A 14,491-nucleotide genomic window follows, 5' to 3' on the forward strand; every position below is an offset into this window, starting at 1 on the left:
TACATTTCTGTCATTGTTGCAGGTTATTAATGAGTTTTGATACTATACTGCCTGTAAATCCAAATAAGTCTGTAGAAACAAGAGTGGGGACCCCAATGCTGGTCTTACTTCAGGGGACAAGTGATCACTCTTAAGACTGTCTACTCTTGATCATTCATCTAACCAAATTGATGGGTATCAGAATGTTGATCATGGTCTTTATCAATCAGAAACCAAGTTGCTTGCTAATTGAAAAGGACGTCTCCACTGAGGGGGTTGCCATGAAACCAGGAATTGTTGTTTAGCTTTGAATGTTACATGCAAGCAATTGTTTGCTATTGCACTGCCATCTGACCTCTCGATGCTAAGAAAAGTCCAGAGGAACCTACAGAACTGCCGTTCCATAAATAGCTGGGCAAGCAGAGGTTACCCGTGATCCAACGCTCGTCCCTTGCACGTTCACGCTGCGGTGGCAAAGCACAGATGGGTGGAGTCATGGAGGAAGAAGATAGACCATAACTTAGATTAACAGAAGGGTCTAATTGCAGTGAGTCTTGGTGATTGATTGTAATGATTCAAAACTAAATGTTGCAGGAGATGGAACTAAGAGAAAAGAGATGGTATCAATCATTGTTCTCACAGCTTGACCAAACTGTTGTGAAGGGAAATTTAATTGGAACCATATTGACAGTTTACCTGTAGGGCTCATTCAATTTGTGGGAGAAAGGGTTGAAACTAGTGCTGTGGTATGGTGTTATTGAGTGAAGATGGAGATACAGATGGTTTGTACAAATGGGATTCAAATTGGTTACAGTGCTCGTATGTTGTAGCTGACAATCTTTTTTGACTTTCTTAAAATACCCTTTGGTGTGGTCCTCAAAGGATGTCTTGGTTTAGTCTGGAAGCAGAAAGGAGTACCAAAGAGAATAGAGTTGTCACTGGTGGAGCCAAACACTTGGCCGTTTATGTGTTTCGAAAAAAGTGGGGTGTTGCCTTTTACTAGATAAAGCCACCTTGGTTACGTGGATTTACACACTTTTACCCATTTTGTTTAAGACGAGTGAGAGGGACACGAGCTGTTAGACAAGACAAATCAGCTAATGGGTGCAGTCCGAGCCCGTCCAACCCCTTTGGATGATTGTTCATTCTCACTGAGATAGAGCATTGACAACTGAATTCATGTTCTCTCATTGTCACACATGGTCATACGCGCACGCCCAATTGACCCATCTCTCTCTCCCTCTGGTTGAATAGTATTGAGGACCAGTTCTTTGCGTGGCAGCCACCAGGACTGTCCTAATGTCCAGTTTCAATTAGTCATAAGATACCCCCAAATTTCATGGCCTGCAATGATCTTAACTTACCTCTCAGAATGGTCTTAATAAGACAAACTATTAACGTGGAATCATTTTGGTCAGACCTGGAATTCTGAGCTATCTAAGCTTGTCCACTACCTGATTTCAAGATAGGCCAAGGTTAATTTCTTGTTAAGTGTGGGATAAGGGACATAAGCTGATTCCCCTAGTTTCTTGCCATGAGTAATTATCATGAGGCTATATATGAATGGCATCCTAGGCAGTTCAAAACAATGTATATATGTGTTTACTTTACCTTGTTAGGGTTAGGGGAGTAAACAACCTTAGTTGTTATTGCTTATTGGATGCAAAACATATATGTATGTATGAATGTAGTTTCCCATTCTTCATGGGCTTCATTGGAGGTCCAAATGATCTAGATTAAAATGATATGGTCAAGCCCATGAGTTGACAGACACTCATGAATCAATTTCTATGGCTTGGAGATATGGAAAGCTTCCCTCAGCTAAAACTTTGGGTTCCCTTTCCCTAGCCTTAATAGTCCTACTGTCCAATATGGAACTCACCAAAAACATTATTAGGAACCAAATCAGTATAGAATACCCACCAAATCAAATTTACTTCTTTTTCATTGCTCCAAATATGAAAAATAGAATACCCAGTGTATAGTCAAAGTAATTGAAATTAATTGCTTTGTATTTTAATCAAATAGGCCACCTGCAATTGGGGTTGTATGGTTGGATTTCCAGATTCATTGCAAATTCATAATTAAATTGCACCTGTCATGAAGTATGTAATACATACTACATAGATATGGTATTAACAGTTTGGGCCCTACAATGTGCTTAAGTTCAATTCTGGTGGAGTTCACTCATTGAAGTATGTACGCTTGTTGTTGTCTAGGTATAAATGGCAGATTTATATGTATGGCAAGCTAGTTACCATTAATTATGGAAAGCAATAGCCCCAAACTTGCACCAAATGGTCCTAAATATTTAAATAAACAACTAACAAAGTGATTAGGATCATTAAATTTCAGCATCCATCCAATATAATTCAACCAATTAGGCAACTATAGTCAGCCAATTACTGCTAACTCTGGTCAATGATCCATCCATAAAATTTCCACCATTAGCAAAATAGATCAGAGACATAAACAACAGTTGTATGTATACCTGTCAAAAAATATAAAATATACTATATTCACTGACCAAACTGATCTTGATACCCCTTTGCTTTTTTTTTGTTTTAATCCGAGACATCATCTATGAACAATAGAATAGCATATATTTTACTTCTTTTATATGTTTTTTTTTTTCCTTTTCCAGTTCAACACACCTGAAATAAGAACAAAGAAAAACAATGTTCAGAATCTGAAGAGGAACTCCTAGATTATTATCAGTTAATCAAAAGAACATGTCAAGCAGCATCTCATAACCACCTGAATACCAATGTTAGAATTAATTAAACCAACAAAAGAGCTGTTGGGCTATTTATGAATGAATCAAAAAGACCAACTGACTGTCTAATAACTACTAGAAATTAAATAATATCTGCATGGGAACCTAGCTTCTATGAGTTCCACCTGGAGATCTTCTCAGATGGAAAAATAACCCAATTGAATATGGGAGCCCCACCTGATCAATTGGATTCATTTAGATGGAAAGTCAATGGATTGGATATTATTTCTCAGCGTTTGATCAAATTGGCATTGGTCCAGAAGATGATCACAGAAAGTACTCGTCAAAAAGGTGGTTGAGTTCACATCAACATTAATAATGTGAAGTCACATGTACAATTTGATCACCATCCTTTAGGGAATCCTAAGCCACCCGCAAAAAAATTAAATAAATAAATAAAAATACAGGGAAAAAATAAATCAATTTCTCACGAGACAATAAGAAGAAGAGAAATCGAAAGTGGTAGTAGGGATTACTAATAAAGCCATAATCAAACAAAATTAAAATAAACTAAAAGAATAGAGGAAGAAGCAAAAAGGTTATTATAGTTGGTTTGTGGAATGTAGTGTTTGTAGTTTGACAGACTGTAGGGGTCCATCTGAGCTGTGACTCTCATTGTAAATTCCAAATCTTCGCTACTGCTCCCGCGCTTTAAATGCCGGGCAGACAGGACGGGCAGCGACGTTCGTGGAGGACATTGTCAGGTCAGCCCCCTCTCTCTCTCACCGGGCAGAGAGAGAGAGAGGAGAGAGAAAGAGAGGTGGCAAGTGGGAAGTGGGAACTAGAAACTAGGAAAGAAGAGGAAGAGAAGGTGAGGAGAGAGAGAGAGGAGAGCGTGGGGGGTTGGCTTCGCTTTGCCTTTTTTCAAAGCTTTTCCCTGTTTGGTTTATCTCACTTTCTCTCTCTATCTCTCACCACCGATGTGATGTGAAAGCTCAGTGGCTCTCACTTCCTTCCGACTTTGAGTATTGACCGTTGCCCGGTGGTCACAGCCTCGGGCAGAGTGGTACAAAACAATAACTCAAAACCCAACCAAATAAAAGCAAAGCAAAACCACCATTCCAGGATTATGCCCATCATAAGGCCATCATAGCCTGAGAGACCCTCTGCATCCTTTGGTGTCAGGACCCAAAAGCTTTTAAATTCTCTCTCTCTCTCCTCTTCTTCAATCATAAAGCAATGGATTACAAAATGATTTCCTCTCACCTTCTCTCTCATCTTTCTTTTCATTGCTGCCAAAAAAGTCCTGTATCTCTCTGCCTCCTAATTAATACCTTCTTTTCGATCAATGGGCCATCTAGGACATCCCCCCTCTCTCTCTCTCTCTCTAGTTTTTTGAAAATATAATACCACAATATAGCAGCTATATAGCTGGATCCACTCAAGCTTTTCTCTTTCTAACGTCAACTTCAAAGGTGTACAACTTTATGCCACGTGTCACTGTCCCATTGGGCAGTGAGAGGACCTTATTTCCACAATGGATTGCAGCTGGTCCATCTTCCCACCTCCCTTGTTTCTACTGGGTCTAAGAATTAGAAAGAAAATTAGCAGCTGAAAAAGGAAGTATGGACGGTTGGGCACCTTTAATTCCTTGAACCCATTGCATTCACCATATCCACCTTGCAAAGACGTGGACTACGGCTCTCCCTTTTATTCCTTGAGTCTTCTGTTGCGATAAACAAGGACAATCCTACTCTTTTTTCCTTTGTGTCTTCTTCTACCACTACCACTAAGTACCTTTCTTTAAAGTTAAATTAGTAAAGATTTATAAGGCCTAAAACTAACCTCCACTTACTACTACAACTGCTTATTTATTTTGGTTGTGGAATTTATTTATTGATTCCAAGGAGCAGACCCACAGAGCATAATGTCACCAGAGCAATAAACTCATCTTGATGAAATTCATAAACCCTAGGCCTAGGGGCGCCTCTCCTCAGACTATCGATGTCATTATTAAAAGCAACCCATTTTGAGGTGGGTGGGATACTGTGATTTTCTTATTTGGCACCGACCAACTGTGTATTCAAAAGTCAAGTAGCTTCTTGTCTTGTGTGGTTATTAGGTATGTGGTGTTATTAAGTTCCCCTTGGATTTTTAAGACCTTGAATGGACCACACACACACACAAACAGAGAGAGAGAGAGAGAGAGAGTTCCTTTAATTTGTTACAATATGGCATCTATGCCTTCTTTTTCTACCATTTCACTGAGACCCATAAAGCACTTAAGAACGTTTTGTTAAATAAAATATTTCTTGGTAGCCCATGACCACCCCCTTCTTTTGTAAAGTAACCAATGTCAAAAGCAGCTAAGTTAACATTGTACAAAAGGATGCATGGTTGACGCTTTCAACAGATCCATTTCATTCAATCTCTGTGTGGAACTGTCTCCCTTTCGGCCTTCACACAAACACAGGTCCCACCCACCAACCCATGAGTCCTGGGTTACCCAATTGAGCTAGAAAAAAACAGTTGAGAAACAACCTTAATTTGGGAATAATCCAAAGACGATTAGGGCTTGATTAGATATATAGTAGTAAGTAATGCAGTGGCGCTGGCGTAGAGACTAGAGAAGAGAGCTTGTTTAAATTTCAGAGGCCACATGAATATCAATAAAGTCATAAAGAAAAGAATGTGGGTGTAGGCCTCGGCCCTCGGTTGCAGAAAGTAGACTCTACGTAACAGTCAATGGTGGGTACTGACACTCGGTCACGGAAAAGAAAACAAAGTGAATGAATGATGGTGTAATCATCATTAAATTATTTTATCGCAAGGGACATGTCTGTCCCTCTATGTTCTTGCAGTTAAATTATGCCTGTCACGCTGTCTCACGCATTCAATTCTCCCTCCTGTATTTATTTTTACCTTCTCTCTCTCTCCCCTTTCCAGCTTTCAATTCATCCTCTTCTCTTCTTCCATCAAAGAGAGAGAGAGAGAGAGATAGACTTGTTCAGAGAGAGAGAGAGAGAGGAGAGAGAGGATTTCGAGTTTCGAGGCCCTTTGTCGTCGGACAACAACACACCATCGATCACAAGAAACGCTCAGAGCTCGTTTCCCGGGCAAGTTTGGAATCTTCCACCGTTTGCGTTGCTGTTTGCATTAACAACACACATGCTAAGGGTGTTAACGTATTGGATGAAATTTCTACTACATTTGATCACAGTATATCATCATGGATTCCATTGTCCTTCACCGTCCGATCCGAACAGTCATTTTCATGATCATCGGAGCTGACCCAACTAAGATATATAGAAGCATGTGTCAACCACTCCTCCCCTGTAGGCTCTGTAAACAATTACTTATCCCCCACATGTCATGTTGCACCATCATGGTTCGATCAAATCAGTCGTTTTCTTGATCACCAGAGGATGACCTAGATGGTAAAATCTTGTGTGGGACCCTATCCATGCATGGTCCCCACATGGGTTTCGTTCAAAGATCAGTCCCTGTTCCATAATTCCCAGATTGGTTTGCTTCTGAAGCATATATATAGGGTATATAGTAGAGCTCATCTTTTTTACCACCTGTGTTTGTGTTTCCAGTCACCGGAGTGGTTGACCTAAGAAATTATTACAAAACAAGGAAAAAACATGGGTTTTGCTTTTTCTTTTGGATCAGACCTTGAGATTTGTGGTGCTTAATTGAAAGCAAATTGGGAATTGTTGATCATTTAATAAGGAAGATAAATTAACACCATAATTTGAAAAAAAAAAGTGGGAAAATTTGAGCCACGTGAACCAACTTCCTGGTCACGGGTATTACCGACATCCCTGCCCTCCTCTTCTGATTCGCTGATTATGCTTCTAAATCTGCCTATAAAACGTTAAACTCCACCTCTCTCTGTCTCTCTCTCTCTCTCTCTTATTTCTCTCTCTATAAATATTAAAGATGGGTTCATAGGAAGGAGAGATATAATGTAGGATGTGACCGTCGAGTTACTCATCTCAACTAAATTATATATTTGTGTTCTGTTTGCATTGGTTGGATGATTCACAACCATCACCATCTGCAATCTGGAGATACCCCAGATTTGTGGTTGCGTCCAAATATATGTATATACTCAGTCTATGTAATAGACACCCTACAAATTTGCTTTCTTCTCTGCAAATTCTTCACCTGAGACTTGCAGTTCCTAGGTTAGGTTTAGAGACTCACCACTAATGGTCTATTCACACTTGTTATTAATTCCTTCATACCCTTTTAAGTTATTGCTTCTCCTCCACAAACTACTATAAAGTCACTGTTGCTACATATATGACATAAATGTGTACGGCATTGGCCGACCTCTCTCCCTACTCACAACTGAAAACCATTGCTTCTCTGGATGTTTAATTATTTTGGAACCCAAAGATATTATTGGGAGTAACACTCAAAGATTTTCTTTTCTTCTGATACATCCTCTATATCAATATCCCAAATACGTGGTGTATATAACATAATTGTATTTCTATCATTGATCTTAATATTTTAGAAATTAATGTATATTCATATTAATGCCAAAATATACTTTAACACCAATGTTTACATGGCTTAAAATTATGTTGGTGAAATTTTGGAAAGTTCGGTTTTGGACACAAGCATTGACATGACAAGAAAGATATTTGGGTGGATTTATTCGGCCAAAATTTTGAAATTTTGTTTGGAATTTGGATATTTTGCCCACTTATTTATTTGGTTTGAAATTTCAGATATAATATTATATATAATAAGAAGGAATATAAATAAATTTGAAAATACTGAAAAACAATTAATAGAAGATTAAAATTTGGTGAAAGATATCAAAACTTAGAAATTTTTGAACAATGTTTTAAAAAATGATTTGGAACCGAAACTGTATTGGTCACTGGTTTCTGGGTCAACGGTTTAACTGCCTGAATCAACGATTCATTGACCAATTCCACGGTTTTTTACCAGAGATCGAGTTTGGGGTAAAATAGAACTGATTGCCTGGATGGTTTCTGGGCCGAACGATTCGACTGTCTAGATCAACGGCGATTCAAAAACCTGGTTCTGAAATGACTGCAAGTTTTTATTCTGGAATTTTCAAATGATGACATGTTAAACATAATAATGCCCGTTCCTACCAAAAAGAGGAAAAACAAGTTAAAAAACAATGCATGTAATTACTTTTCTTTTTGCCGTGCCATGTATAATTTTTGTTTAAATAAAGTCCCAGTTGAAGTCTAAATTCTACAAACCCAATCATGCATAGTTGAAATATGATATTGTCCTAGCATGTATTTATTGACTGTTCTCTCCAAGGTCAGATGAATAGAAATGAATGCATAAGATGGAAAGAAACCGTCATTCACTCAATCCAAGACCACTGGAAGAAAACTCCAAACCTGTAGAAATGAATGGACATGATAGAAAAGAAACTATAGGACTAACACTTGTATTAAAGGAGAGCAATTAATTCAACAGTATAGTTTGTGGCACCAAAACCACAGTACGTAAGGTTGTAAATCTTACACAGTGGGGCAGTAAATGTTGCAGAGGACCATTGCACACACGATGGAAGGTTACAGATTTTGTGTTGTTTGCAAACATTATGAAGCTAGCCCAACATTAATTTACAGATTACAGGGCAGGTGTTCAATAATCACATACTATTGTGATTTTGTGGTACTGATATCCTGAAACATGAATTGAATGGGTGTTGCATAAGGGATTTGGTGCAATTTCTCATATTTGAGGGAATGAAGTGTTGGGAGGAGTTAGGTTTGAATGGTACTAATTATGGGATCTGATTCAGGAACAAAATCGGCTGGCTTCTAATTGGGTGATTAGACTACTTAGGACATGGTGGGGAGTCTCTGATTTTGAATAAAATAGATTTTCAAAACTGAAAAGTAATTAAGAATACCGACTGTGGATCAGTAATGGTTGGACCTGATCGAATGACCTTGGTCCTCTCTAGCTCTAGGTAGTTCCAAATTTCAACCTATGTTGATCAGATAGCATCTTCAGACAACCGCCATATCTAATGGCTATACATATGTGAAAGGAAAAATAAATTAAGGGACCCTGATGAGATGCTCAAGCTGGAATCCTGGTATATGTGCTCCTCGAACAGCCCAGAAAGTTGCCTTTATCATCACCAACCAAGAAGAAAATAAAATAAAATAAAATAAAGGCACACAGTTGTTTTTTCTAGGCTTTAATTTTCTTTCTCCTGTGTTGGCTTAATATCAATCTATGTCATTGATTGATGTGGCATGTCAGACAGCAATAGATAGAACCCAATTGATGAATCAGTCTTCTTCCTTTCCTGTGTTAATGAATTGACATTAAATCCAATTTTCAAAGCGAGCAATCACACAGAATGCAGGCGAAACTCTATAATAAGAAAACACAAAAACCAAATGGATTGCACAAGAGAAGAAATATATATCTTTCTCTCTCTTTCTTTCTTCCTTTTTTTTTTTTTTGGGTGCTTCTGTGTCTGTATTTTTATGTGTTTCACCACCAAATGGCAGACGTGGTCATCAATCTAGACCATGCACATGTTGGATTACGTAGTGGTTGGAGTGCAGCCCAGCAGTGGGACCACCTGCCAGTTCGTCCATTGCGGAGCTTCCTTTGTACATCCAAAAGTAATTAGTGCACTTACTACCTGATTGTTGAGATTCAATGCATGACATCTTGGTCTCTATTCCTCCTTCATATCTGTTACATAAATCACAGATTTCAACATTGAAAACGTTCAAAATAAGGTTTGATTAAAATATGTCTGTATCCTGTTTAGCAAGTAGGGACTACATATGGAGAGTTTCTAATTTCTTGGTCAACTTAATTTGGCTATATTATATATGAAATTGCCACTGAAATTGTAGGGGTAGTTAGTGGAATTATTCATTGGTGATTGTAGTTGTAGAGGAGAGATATTATGTTTACAGTGGATTAATATTAAAATATTTTGAAGGTCACTTTCTATCTGGTGGGTAGGACCCACAAAAGAAAAAGCTAATTTACAGTTTCATGCCATTCATGTCATGGGGGGGTTGATGGGATTGAAGAGGAAGGAACAGAGAAGCAAAAAGTAGATTAGAAGTAATGGAGATCATAAATTATCTCCCTCTCCCCAACCAAACAAGAAAAGGGTAATTCTCAGATGAGGAGAAGGGAGGAGAAGTTTGAAGCACATACAATATCTACAGATTGATTGACATTGGAGAGTGTGAAGATCCTCCTTGTGGGGAGGAGCCTGATTTCTAAGCAATCACTTTTCTGAGTATTACAGAAAGAAAAGAAAAATTAATAGAAAAAGTGGGTTGTTTCTAAATCTCAATAAGGTGGGTTTTATAATGCTTTTCTGTGAAATGGGGCAACCTTACTTTTCCATTCAAAAGAAAAAGATAGGGGAACGAAAATATTCCTCCATGCAGAAAGAGAGAGAAAGTGTTACGGAAAAGGGTTTTACTTTGCTTTGCATGCATAATGCATTATGGCCACCTTTGATGAGAAAGAAAGCATTACACAGTCCAAGTCACTGCAACAAAGCAAAAGACGGACCTTCCTAAAAGGTCCATTGTGTTTAATTTGGGAATCACCAAAGGCAATTACACTACTCCCTCTCTCTCTCTCTCTCATATACACATCATTGATTGGATCAACCCACCAAACGACTTACGCTCTAGGCAGAGGAGATGAGATTCTTCCAGGAAACAAAGCGGGCTTTCTGCAAATTTTCACATATTTTATTAGAAGACATGAAACAACTGGAACCAAAAACTAAAGCTCATATATTCACTAGCATATTGAGAGAGAGAGAGAGAGAGACAGAGGCCATGTTGGTGAGACAATAGATGTTGGGTTGGGCCCAGCAAGAATGTTGCAGTTCCCAATTCATACTAAGAGAGAGAGAGAGAGAGTCAAAAGGTGGGCAGAATCAATGGAGCTTTTCATTCTCCAATATATTCTTTCGAGATGTGTTTATTTGAAGTTTTTTTTTTTTTTTTTTTAATTATAAACACCTACCAGAGGAATAATATAAGGGGTCTTGGTTTTAGGAGGTGTTATATATAAAGGGATTAGAATATTGATTAAAGAAGTCACAGTGTCAGAAATCTGCACACCTTCCCCAACTAATAAAATAAAAGATTCATACCCATCTGATTAAATCTCCAAGTTTGTCTGGAGAGATCTGATTGATGGGCATGTGTCTTCTCTCAGGGAGAGCCGAGAGGTGTGTTCAGGCTTAAGAGAGATTAATCTGTAGAGTATTATTATACATATTAATCAAGCTTAATTTGATAATTAATTTTGGTTAGATTAGAGAGAGTAGGTCATGTGACGACATCTTTGTCTCACATGGCTTCCGGGAATCTAGCTTCTCAATCTTGAGATTAACTCGCTGTTAGAAAACACCCGTCCTTCCTGCTGGTACTCAACCACCATCTCGACCTCATCACATTCCTTTCTTCAGACTCACTCACACACTCTCTCTCTCTCTCTCCAAGTAAGAAACCAATTGGAATCCCGACAGTTTGACTAGTTCCACCATCATTACATCAATTATTAGTAGAAACTAGAAAGTCCACACATGAGGGGAGGGGAGTCGTGGATTGTTGTAAGTGGCCACTACATGGCCGTACATATATGCACACCCACATTCTAAGTTCACCTCTGCTGCTCGCTTTATCCATTCCATTCAGTCATCCTTTTTCATTTACTTTTGTCTTTTATCTTTTTTCTTATATCTCATGTACTCACAGCCATCAGCTTTCAGCTTTGCATGTGATTGAGGAAATACACAAAAGAAGCCACTTTCAGCTTAATTTGCTCAGCCCTCAGGGGTTTCTTTTTTTTTCTTTTATTGTTAAACAAAAGGTCTACTGATCTACTTATTTATTCTAGGGTTTTTCTTTTCATTTCCTCCATCCCTCTCTTTCTCTCTCCCTGATCTCTCTTTCTTTTAGTTTGAAAGGAAAAGGAAAAAAACACTCTCATCATCAGTCATTATTCATTCTGCTTGTTTATTGGTGCATGGAGAGCTCTAATAATGAAATACCAATGTGAAAACATTGACTATTCTTTAAAGGAATGGACTGCTAATTAATTAACCTCATCACTTTGCCTAGGCTGAATACTATTGGCTACAAATGGTAATGAGCTTAACAGTAAGCCAATATATAAATAATTAAATGATTAAATGAATCAATAAGTAAATTTGGGCCAGAACTAGGGACCATTGTGGGATGGGCCCAAGTTGTTTGGGTCTTTAATAGCTATTCAGGTCGCATTTGCCATTCTTCCAATTAATTGATTAATTCTAATGACTTTTCTGACTTTGAAAATCATAATCAAGTTTTGTAGGTGAAAATCATTGGAACTGATTTTTTGGGTCTCAAAACTAATTCTAAGAAGTGATTAATGATTATATATATATATGTATATATATATAGTTTAGCTTTAAAATTGATGGAGAGCATCTTTTTCCTCCTGCAGTTAGTTGCTAATTATAGAAAATTAAATTCTTGTAGTAACGTCCACAGTTCTTAGTCTCAGATTTTTTTTTTTTTTTTTTTTTTAATGAAGTCATAGGCTTCCCCTTCTATATAGGCCACCCCAGGCGGCCAGAGTTGCAGGGCAATATGCTCATGAATGTGTATTTTTTTTCTTGCATAGAAATCCTATATTTTCCTTTCTTTCCTTGTTTGGGTGGGATTGGAATTGTGCCATCTTTGTTCATATTTGAAAGTGATCCAATGTCTCATACTTATTCCAAAATTTGGAAGGTCTTCACAGTGCAAGCTGTCTATTCGCAAACTGATGTAAATTGTTTGGATATGTTGACTTCTGCTTCTATGATTGTTCCTTTGTTTTCTCTTTTGTTTCGATACTGTTACAAAGTTTTCAAACCGTTTGTCATCTTGCCCTTTCTTAGTCTACTAGTGAATGACCCTGTGGTGATTAGTACGGGGAGACTTATAGCTAGGGTACATGTTTCAATTTGTTTGAGACCCACTTTCCAAGTGGTAAACCTTGAAGTATTTTAGGCTGAGTTTTCTTATTTGATTTACCACACTAAATTTACTTTGATATGTAATTAAATAACCCATTTTATATAGAAGAATGGGATCCACAGCAATATAACATCTTCAAGGCCTTTAGGCCGTGTTTGGTTTGAAAGGGAAGGCAGGGAAAGGAAGGGAATGACCTACCTTTTCTTTCAAACCAAACACAACCTTATGCTTCGTTGAGTTTCTTATTTGACTTGGTAAGAAAATAAAATTGGATTAGCTAGGTTCGTTATTAAAGGATATGTTTTAACGTTCTAAATTGTATTAGGAATCAACAGGAATGGATGTCGAGATTTGAGAGATAGAGTGGGACCCACCCCTCTACATATGTTTATTTATATATTTTTTCGAATTAAAATTTGTTTACCCTTTTTATGAGTGGGAGGCTTGCCACATTTTCCGAGAGATTTTTTTTGTCTAGGGACATATAATTAACCACTGAATTTGCAATAAACCTCTATTAATTAATGCACCAATAATACTATGTGAATGTGAAATACCAAATTCCATGATTCCATCCTTCATCAAGATAAATCAAGATTTATATGTGAAATTATAGAGGATGCTATCAAAAAACGAGTTTTTTTGCAACTGATCTTTTGATTCTTTGACCTGCAGACATATTAGAACGACCATGAAAAGACTCAGTGCAAGAAAAAATGGGCATTTATTTTTGAGCATCCTAGCTTATTTGTTTGGGAAAAGAAAAAAAATTAAAAAGAGTTAATAAACTCATTGTTTACCATTATCACCAAATTGTAAGGCTTCATATATGGCTGTCAGAGACTTGAATTGTAGTTTATCTAATGTATCATGGCATTTACATGGGTTATATCTTAATTTTTTATTCATGGGTAACAATATCTAATATATTCTGTCCAACATACAGGTTTTATTGATAGAAATTTTTATGGCAATGGAAGTATAATTAATTAATAAAAAGAAGTTTTCATTTATGTATGTTAAAAGTGTTCAGTAATTATATGGTACTGAAACTTGTTCCACAGTACCAGTACTGCCAGATTGTTAAAGCACTGTAAATCTTTCATAACATGGGTGGTACATATTTCATCCCAAGACAACTGCAGAGTCAGGCTGTAAATCTAGCAAACATATGGGGTGCAGTACTTATAATATTCATGTGCAACATTTACAGTTTACAGTGCTTTGCAGTACTGATACCCTGAAACATATTTCTGTACCATAGAATTTGCAATAAATATTGGAATATAAAATAGAGCATTGCTATGCTTTTAATTGCTTTTACAAAATAGCTAACCTTTGTTGCTCAATTGGTGAAACTAGTAGACATGGATTGATTGCCACATCTTGGTACTTTGATAGTGATGAGAGGTTCTCTTCCTTGACATCATGCTTAGAGCTCTATCACTAAAGAATGAGCTGTAAAGTTTTCAAGAGCATTAAAAACTTACAGCTAACCAGATGGGGTCTTTTCCTAACCTTGAACTTGGTCTTAGGCATTTTTTTGGGAGATATATGGAGTTCAAAAAGTGTTGAATATTGAGATATCAAATAAGTTTTTTTTTTCTCTCTCTACTAAAAGATATTTCATTCCCCACAGAAGTTTCTAAGATGTTCTTTGTTATAGATCATGCTAAGATTTTATCCGAGCTTTGATATACCTAAGATTTTCTCTCTCTAGCACTATGGCTATGTTGTCCTAAACATGCAAACATAAGTAGGCCTCTAATAA

This window comes from Nelumbo nucifera, chromosome 4 (genome assembly GCF_055504915.1).
Source record: "Nelumbo nucifera cultivar China Antique chromosome 4, China Antique-T2T, whole genome shotgun sequence".
In the NCBI taxonomy this organism is placed as follows: Eukaryota; Viridiplantae; Streptophyta; class Magnoliopsida; order Proteales; family Nelumbonaceae; genus Nelumbo; species Nelumbo nucifera.